Raw genomic sequence first — 9,916 nt, 5'->3', positions numbered from 1 at the left:
ACACATCAATCATAATCATCCGAATCAGCCATAGCTACTTTACCTTACCCTAGAAAATAGGACCTGCTAGCCTTTCTTTTTTTTTTTTTTTTTTTTTTCCTTTAAGCTTATTTATTTTGAGAGAGAGAGACGGAGAAAGTGTGAGTTGGGGAGGGGCAGAGAGAGAGGGCTAGAGACAGAGAATCCCAGGCAGGCTCCTCACTATCAGTGTAGAGGAACCATGAGATCATGACCTGAGCCAAAGTGGAAGCTTAACCAACTGAGCCGCCCAGGTATGCCAGGACCTGCTAACTTTTTAAGGAGATCCCTGACCTCCTAGCTAATCATGCCCTGTTTCTGGGTTGCTTTTTCTAAGGCTCTGTGAAACTTGCTCCTGCCCCCAAATTCCTCAGGCAGAGCACTCCCCAGCTTGTGAGGCACTGTACTTCCCTGGACATACACAGATTGTTTTTCCTTGAATAAAGAACATCAACTGGTTACTAAATTGTTGCAGTTTTGGGGCACCCGAATGGCTCAGTCAGTTAAGAGTCTGACTCTTGGATTTGGCTCAGGTCATGATCTCGAGGTTCATGGGTTCAAGCCCGGCAATGGGCTCCATGCTGATAGTGTGGGGACTGCTTGGGATTCTGTCTCTCGCTCCCTCTTCCTGTGCCCTTCCCCTGCTCACTCACTCTCAAAGTAAATAATTTTTTTTTAAGTCTCTTAAAAAAATCAGTTGTTGTAGTTTTGTCACTTGACAGAGATAGTTAAGGTAGATTTAGTGTATTTAAGACCTAACATTTCTAAGTTGAGTCTTCATCATTGAAATACAGTATTTACTTATTTATTGTTCATTGTCCATATACCCCTGCTAGAATATAAGCTCCACAAGGGCAGGAGTCTTGGTTTACTGATATATCTCAAGCATCTAAAACAGTGCCTGATATATAGAAGACATTTAAGTATTTGTTTCAAGAACAAATGAAATAGGGAAAAGTTTTATTTTCAATCTTTTTGTAATGTTTTATTTATTTCTGAGAGAGAGAAACAGAATGAGCGGGGGAGGGGCAGAGAGAGAGGGACACAGAATCCAAAACAGGCTCCAGACTCTGAGCTGTCAGCATAGAGACCAACGTGGGACTCGAACTCGTGAACCTCGAGATAATGACCTGAGCTGAAGCCAGACACTTCACCGACTGAGCCACCCAGGCGTCCCTATTTTTAATCTTATTATCAGTTCCAACACTGAAGTGACAAGATTCAGTAGCAGGTTTTAACAACACTGGCAAGTGGATATGTTCCTATATTTATCCCATTCTCTGGTATTATTTATCATGGCACAATTTAAGCTTTAACCGTTTATCACATGCTTACTTCAAATATAAAAGTTGCATTCCTCAGTTCTCACATGCAGCAGAAACTGCTAGTTGCCAATCTAATTTCAGGTTCTCTTGCTTTTTGAAGGCAATGTGCTCATCCAGAAGACTACATTTTTTTTTTTTAATGTTTATTTATTTTGACAAAGAGAAAGAGAGAGAGAGTGCCAGAGCACAAGTGGGGGAGGAGCAGACAGGAGATGCAGGGCTTGAACTTACCAACCATGAGATTGTGACCTGAGCCGAGATCAAGAGTCGGACACTTAACCAACGAGGCCACCCAGGTGCCCCTAGAAGACCACATTTCTAATCTCCGGGCAGACAGGTGTGGTCAGATGACTAGGAAGATATACATGGAAACTGTTGGAAGTACTTTTAGGAAAGCTCTTTGAAATGGGAACAAATAGCTGGCATGGTTGTTTTCCTTCTGCCTCCTGCCTCCAATGTGAACATGATGGTTCCAACAGCCCTGTCTTGTACAATGAGGTAAACTGAAGGATGGAAACTCTGTTCAGCGGATGATAGAGCAGAAAGACAGAAGGAATCAGAATCTCTGGTGATGTGGAGATGTAAAATGAGATTTCAAAATAGAACAAGCAAGCCTAGCTAAGAGTTTTGTTTAAATGGGGTCAGGGGGCCATGAGGGAGGAGGAATTTATGCAGGTCCTCATCAAAGAAACCTTGAACTTTTTACCAGCAACAGACACTCAGCCTGGATTTAACTCCGTCCTCGCCAGGATACCTGAATCAGTCATATTTTTCACTTCCAAAGGAGCCAACGCCATTCAAGGACAAGTTTCATTCTTTTCTTTCTTTCCTTCTTTCTTTCTTTCTTTCTTTCTTTGTTTCCTTCTTTCTGTCTTTCTGTCTTCTTTCTTTCTTCCTTTCTTTCCTTCTTTCTTTCTCTCTTTCTTTCTTTCTGTCTTTCTGTCTTCTTTCTTTCTTTCTTCTTTCTTTCTTTCCTTCTTTCTTTCTCTTTTTCTTTCTTTCGACATGAACTTTTTATTTTTATTTATTATTTATTTTAATGTATTTATCGTTTAATTTACATCCTAGTGGGGCGCCTGGGTGGCTCAGTCGGTTAAGCGTCCGACTTCAGCCAGGTCACGATCTCTCGGTCCGTGAGTTCGAGCCCCGCGTCGGGCTCTGGGCTGATGGCTCAGAGCCTGGAGCCTGTTTCCGATTCTGTGTCTCCCTCTCTCTCTGCCCCTCCCCCGTTCATGCTCTGTCTCTCTCTGTCCCAAAAATAAATAAACGTTGAAAAAAAAATAATTTACATCCTAGTTAGCGTATGGTGCAACAATGATTTCAGGAGTAGATTCCTTAAGCCCTTTACCCATTTAGCCCATCCCCCCTCCCACCTCCCCTCCAGCAACCCTCTGTTCGTTCTCTATATTTAAGAGTCTTATGGTTGTCCCCTTCCCTGTTTTTTTTATATTTTTTTGCTTCCTTCCCTTATGTTCATCTGTTTTGTATCTTAACGTCCTCATATGAGTGAAGTCATATGATATTTGTCTTTCTCTGACTGATTAATTTCACTTAGCATAATACCCTCCAGTTTCCAGGACAAGCTTCAATCCCTCTTTTGCATATTAACCCAACCATACCAGGTAACTTAGTTTCAATCCCCGTTTTGCACAGAGTTCCTAAATGAGAACTGCATTCATGACCTTTTTTCTTCATAACTCTGCCCTTTCTTTGTCTTCCTCAGAACACAAGTCACCTGACTCTGTGTCTCTTGAATTGCAATTTTAATTGCCCAAATAAATACCCGTTTGCTTATATTGTCAGTGAATTCTTTCTTGGTCAACATAGACCACACCAACCCTGGACTGCCTTCTTAAATGCTATTTTACATAAGAAAAAAAGAAAGCACTATCTTGTTTTAATCTAGTTATTTCAGGTTTCTTATCAGCTAAACACAATTTCTAACTGATAAACCACATATACTGATTGTCATCTTCCTAAAGCTTTGAAGATTTTTCTTTCTTTTTTTTTTTTGTTTGTTTGTTTTGAAAGGTTTATTTATGTTTGAGACCGAGACAGCAGGGGAGGGGAAGAGGGAAGGGGATAGAGGATCCGATACAGGCTCCGAAGCAGTAAGCCTGATGGGGGGGCTTGAACTCACGAGCAAACTGTGAGATCATGGTCTGAGCCGAAGTCAGACCCTCAACCAACTGAGCCACCCAGGGGTCCCTGAGGATTTCAGTAATACTATAAGTGCTCTTTAAAACAACGAGACAGGGGCACCTGGGTGGCGCAGCCGGTTAAGCGTCCGACTTCAGCCAGGTCACGATCTCGCGGTCCGTGAGTTTGAGCCCCGCGTCAGGCTCTGGGCTGATGGCTCAGAGCCTGGAGCCTGTTTCCGATTCTGTGTCTCCCTCTCTCTCTGCCCCTCCCCCATTCATGCTCTGTCCCTCTCTGTCCCAAAAATAAATAAACGTTGAAAAAAAAAATTTTTTTTTAAATAAAAAAAAATAAATAAATAAAAAATAAAAAAAAATAAATAAAAACAATGAGACATCGAGTGTCTTCCCGAGTCGCCTGCTTTGGAGGTCTGTCCTCACCTTGGCTCAAAATGGACCCCAACTGCTCCTGTTCCACCGGGGACTCCTCCACCTGCGCCGGCTCCTGTACATGTAAAGTGTGCAAACACACCCCCTGCGGGGACAGCTGCTGCTCCTGCTGCCCCGTGGGCTGTGTCAAGTGTGCCCAGGGCTGCATCCGCAAGGAGACACCTGATGGTGCTGCTGCTGTGCCTGATGTGGGGGAGAGCCTGTTCCAGATGGAGAGAGAGCAACAGGTACGCACCTGCAGTTTCATTTCTATTTTATTTTTGTAAGAGCAAAGTTTTATCTTAAGTTTATTTATTTATTTTTGAGGGGGTGGGAAGGGCAGAGGGAGAAGGAGAGTGAATCCCAAGCAGGTTCCACACCGTCAGCATGGAGCCCAGTGCGGGGTTCAAACCCACAAACCGTGAGATCATGACCTGAACCGAAGCAAAGAGATGGACCCTTAACAGACTGAGCCACCCAGGCGCCCTTACACCTGCAGTTTAAAACACATTTTTCATATTACCCTGTCTGCTACACTCCTGTTTCTATGAAATACAGGAATTATAATAAAAGTTGGCGACTTTAAAAAAAAAAAGTGAGAAATCTTTTGCTTTATGTACTTCTCTTTTAAAGAATAAAATATGGGCTTTTTATTCTGAGCTGATTGCCATGTTTTAATTTTAATCCTGAAAAAGAACATTTGGTCCATTGACAGGAAGCGGGGAATAATAATTTCATATGGCATCATTGGACCGGACCTTCCACGAGAAAGACCATGAAATACCTTTGGATGATGTTATAAATGTAGGAATAAAGAGGAAATCTTGAGAGTTCCTCGAGCCCGTGCAGAAAAGGAGATTAAAATTTAACTTCTGGTCATGGACAACTACAAGAGTTTGGAGTGTTCATTACTGCATCAAAAAAAACAAGGTTTTTGAAATTTGCTTTTAAACTTGTACCCGTGTCTGTCCTCCAAGAAGCACATGCCGAGAGGTAATTAACTGCGAAACTGAAACCAGCCACTCCCACATCTGCATTAACCTGATTTACTATTCCATTGTCTTCACTTGCATAACTTTACTATTCCAGGAGACTTCTGTTCAGACAAATAGCTTTTTAAAAAAAATTTTTTTAACGTTTATTTATTTTTGAGAGAGAAAGAGAGAGCACAAACATGGGAGGGGCAGAGAGAGAATCCAAAGCAGGCTGCAGGCTCTGAGCCATCAGCACAGAGCCCAATGCAGGACTCGAACCCACAAACCATGAGATCATGACCTGAGCCAAAGTCGGACCCTTAACTGACTGAGTCACCCAGGTGCCCCTCAGGCAAATAACTTTATTGTTCATTCCAGGAATTTGTTTGAAAGATCATCAATTCTTGGGGCACCTGCGTGGCTCAGTTGGGGTTAAGCGTCCAACTTCAGCTCAGGTCATGATCTCACCCATTCATGAGTGGGAGCCCCACGTCAGGCACATCAAGCCCATGTCCAGCACATCAAGTCTGTGCTGACAGCTCAGAGCCTGGAGCCTGCTTCAGATTCTGTGTCTCCCTCTCTCTCTGTCCCTCCCTTCCTCGTGCTCTGTCTCTCTCAAAAATAAATAAACATTAAAAAAAAAAAAAGAAAGATCATCAACTCTTTGTTAGAAGGTATCAACATTTTTCTTACCAATACTCTTGGGACTCCGTGCCTCCTAATCCTTTTCTTGCTATTTCCACCAATCCTAAATCACTATTATGTCACTCCTCATTGAAGGACCTGTCTTAAACCAAACTTCAAAATCTCAGTAAGAACAGACTCTGCCCTTTCTTCTTTGAGACACAACAAAGTTCTCTTGAGGTGGTAATTCTCCTGTGCAACAGGGAGCAATAAATTCAATTTTATCTTGGTGGTGGTGATATTTGGGCACTGGCATTTAATACATGCAAAAGATAGGGCAAAGTCAGTGAAGGAAACAGAAAGGACCTGGAAGAGGTGGAGGGAGCTGTTGCCCTCAGAAGTTCTGAGGCAGGATACAGGGAAAGCTGGAAAGGAGGAAAGGGAGAAGGAAGGTTAGGCAGCAGTCCAGTTTTCAGAGAATTTGATAAGGCCAGTGGGGACTTACCTAGTCAAATTCAATCATTCCTCAAAGTAGTCCTACATTTTGCAGGAACCCTACTGCCTTGGTGCCCCTGGTGAGCTCAGTGCACATCAGCCATGGCTGGACGCATTTTGTGGGAAGCAAGGCCTCAGCATCACAGTGGTGACGGGTGTCAGAGCAATCGTACCTTTGCAGTCCCAGTAGGAGATGTAAAGACACATTTCTCCTAGCTCAGGATGCCTGATGAGCTAGCCTCTGAAAAGATACTTGCAAAAAGTGTTACCTTCTGAGAACAAGCATATAATGAATGAGAAAACTCCAAAGGAGACTAACGTTGATTTTTGAATGAATTTATTAATTATAAAAATCTAGTGAAAGCAATTGGGGTTTTTCTGCACTGTTAAATATGCTAAAGACAATATCAGTTATTCAGTTATGAAAAATTAGAATAATTTAGAGTGATAGAATTTGAGAGTCCTTATTACTTTGTTTCATTTTGTTTGACTACTCACCAACTGATGTTTCCAGCTTTTGACAGTGCTATGGGTTGAATTGTGTCTCTCCAAATTCATATGTTGAAACCCTAACCCCCAAAGCGACTGTATTTGGAGATAGAACCTTTAGGAAGGCAATAAAAGTTAAATGAGGTCATAAAGGTAGCACCCTAATCCAAAAGGATTATTAGGCTTGATGAAGTTATGGGGTGATGGAGGGTTCGTGGGGTCCCAAGCCAACGGCCAAGAAAGAATTCTTGAAGACATCATTGGTGCAAAAAGGTGATTTTATTAAAACATGGGGACAGGACCTGTGGGCAGGAAGAGCTGCACTGGGGTTGGGGGGGGGGGGGGGGCCGGTTTTATGGAGTCCAGGGGGGAAAAGTCAAGGGGGGGTTTCCAAAGAAACTTTCACATGCTAAAAACTTACTGGAGGCCTAGCTATTGTCAAGCTAAGGTTGTTTTCCTTCTAGCAAGGCATTAATATTAAGACAGTAGGGAGTTCCTGGACTTCAGGCTATGATGAGATTGCATTTTTCCGGTAAACTTGTGGAGACTCTTACCAGTTTAACCATTTGGTTTTTTTGTCCTTTCCTGTTTTGGAGTAGCTGGGAGTGTCCAAGGAATATCATGCATGTCCCACAGGGGGAGGGGATGTGTACTAACTTGTACTTCACCCTCAGCTTGCCTCACTCTCCCTCATCAGGCTTATAAGAAGAGAGAGGTGCCCAGTTGGCTCAGTCAGTAGAGCATGCAACTCTTGATCTCAGGGTCGTGACCTTGAGCCCCAACTTGGGCATAGAGATTACTTAAAAAAAAAAAAAAAAAAAAAACGAGAGAGAGAGAGAGAGAGAGAGAGAGAGAGAGATTTCCCTTGCCCTCCAGCCTGTCTATGTGCTATTTTTATGTAGCTTTGCCCCAGACCGCTAACTTAATAGGGGAACTAGCAGAACTGCTGGGCAAACAGTGGTGCTAAGCAGGAAGTCTCAACAGTAGAAAAACTACACTTTCTCCTACGTTTATTGGGCTCCTTCTCCTCAACTTCTATTTTGAGGTTGCTCCAATCTTACAAGAAAAAGAAAGCCTCACCTGGGGCTTTATTCCATTGTTTTTCATCGGTCTCCAGCCTTCCAGTCCCAGTAATCAGTGCACTCTGGTTTCTTCCACCATCACCATGCCTACCTGCAACTATTCACAATGAGCTAAAGAGCCACCTTCTAACTCAAATTCAAAGGATTCAGTCCCCACCTTGATCTCTTGGGAGAAGTTATCACTGCTACACCCTTCTAGAAACTTACTGTCCCCTTTTTTTATATATATATATATATATAATATTTTTTATTATTTAGAGAGAGTGTGTGCACAAGCAGGCGAAAGGCAGAAGGAGAGAGCGGCAGAGGGATAGAGAAAGCTAATCTTAAACAGACTCCACTCTCAGCCCGCCAAGGCTCAACCCCATGACCCTGGGACCGTGACCCAAGCAGAAATCAAGATTCGTACACTCAATCAACTGAGTCACCTAGGTGCCCCATTTGTCCCCTTGCTTCTACGACACCAATCTCTTGTTCTCCTCTGACCAGGCCTCAAGTCTCTTTCCATTCCACCAATCCTTAAAGGTACGTGTTTCACGGGGATTTCATCCTTACTGCTTTTCTTATCTCACTCTAAAGGCTTTCTGTGGGTGATCTCACCATCTATGGCTTCAACTCCTGGCTCTTAAGTGTTTGGCCCTGACCCTACTATGAACTCCAGGTCCACCATTTTATTTGTCTACAAAGTGACTCCCCCTGGGGGTTCCACAGGCCACATCACAATTATATGTTCTGACCTTAACTCAGTGTTTTGTGTTCCCTGAGAGCAGCATTTGCACCTTATTGGTACTGTTATCCACCAGTCACAGAAGTCATCCCTAGACTCTGTACTCTCCTCCCTCCTTCGACCCTTAGATTTAATCTGTCACTCAACCCTATGGTTTCTGTCTCTTTCATGATTCTTTTCCACCATCACTGCCCCCACTTTATTCATTGAGAGAGGATTAGAGATATGCATCAGAATCACGTGTGTGTGTGTGTGTGTGTGTGTGTTATGCCCCTCCTCCAGAGATCTGAACCAGCATATACCCTTCCTTACCTGCATTGTTCTTACTCTTCCCTGATCTCCAGTCCATCTCCCACACGGCTGACAGAAAGACCTTTCTTTTCAAAATTTTTTTAAAAATGTTTTTGAGAGCGAGCACAAGTCGGACAGGGGCAGAGAAAAGAGGACAGAGGATCAGAAGCAGGCTCTGCGCTGACAGAAGACAGTCCCCAATGTGGGGCTGGAACTCACAAATTTCGAGATCGTGACCTGAGCGAAGTCAGGTCAACCGACTGAGCCACCCAGAATGATCTTTCAAAAATGCAACCTTGATTGTATGCAAACGGTCTGCTTATTTTTCAAAGGTTCTTCAGACCTTCAGGTTCTTTATCCTGAAGAATAAAGTCCAAATTCCTCTGGAAACCCTTCATGCCTTTGGTTCTTGCCAGTAGCTTCCACCGTCATCTCTTGCCACTCCCTCCTGGGCACCCTGCACTCACGCCTTATCAAAGTGTGGTACTTGCTGTTCCTGGAACATCCGTCCTTCTTTGCCTTGCTGTTCTCGGTGGATATCACCCCTCATTCCTTCCTACTTAGAAGTCACCTTGTTCCAAAAGCCTCTCCTGATTTCTCCAGGCAAATAGGAATTCTCTGTGTTTCCACGGTACCTCGTTCATATCATGATTCTATATTTATTATCGGATAATTATATTTGTGTTTATACAACGTCTCACCCACTAAACTGTGAACGGACTGTTCAGTTCATTGTTGTACGTGCCCTAATGTAGAGCCTGGCACAGAATATGTACTCAACAAAATGCTGACTGAATGAAATTTTGAAATGAGTAAGTTTTATATTTTTCTGATTTCTTAAAGTACACAGTGTTTAATATATCTTAAATAATACTACTGACCCATTCTCAGGATAGAATTGCCCTCTAAAACCCTTTTAATGATAACAGTTTATATTTAAACAGTACTTTTAACTTTTCAAAGCACCTTTCCCCCAACACTTATTACAAGTATTTCCAAACATATGGAAAAGAAAAAGAATTGTAAGTGAACACCCATACACCCATCACCTAGATTCTAATTTGATATATTGTATATTTGCAGAATACTTTTATGGGCTAATTTTGTTATCACCTTTTATTTCATGTAATGACTGAGGTATGATTCTATGTTTTATAGATAAGGAAACTGAGACCAAGAGGGCTTAATGACTTCCTAAGGAGATTATTTCCTGGAGTTGTGATCAACTTGTGCCAGCTGACTCATCCTTACCTTCTGGGTGTAGATAAATAACCCTCCTCTGAAAAGTATTTTGAATATTCTTGCTAATGAAAAGCTTCCAATT

At 42.7% G+C, this 9,916-nt stretch overlaps 1 pseudogene; it reads left to right on the top strand.

Annotated features, from left to right (window-relative positions):
- Positions 1 to 3,870: 3,870 nt before the first annotated feature.
- LOC115513002 overlaps positions 3,871 to 9,916 on the top strand; it is a 9,064-nt pseudogene continuing 3,018 nt past the window's right edge.

The sequence above is a fragment of the Lynx canadensis genome, chromosome B1, assembly GCF_007474595.2.
Source record: "Lynx canadensis isolate LIC74 chromosome B1, mLynCan4.pri.v2, whole genome shotgun sequence".
In the NCBI taxonomy this organism is placed as follows: domain Eukaryota; kingdom Metazoa; phylum Chordata; class Mammalia; order Carnivora; family Felidae; genus Lynx; species Lynx canadensis.
Note: the sequence above shows the minus strand (reverse complement) of the source record. Positions and strands in the feature narration are given on the sequence as shown.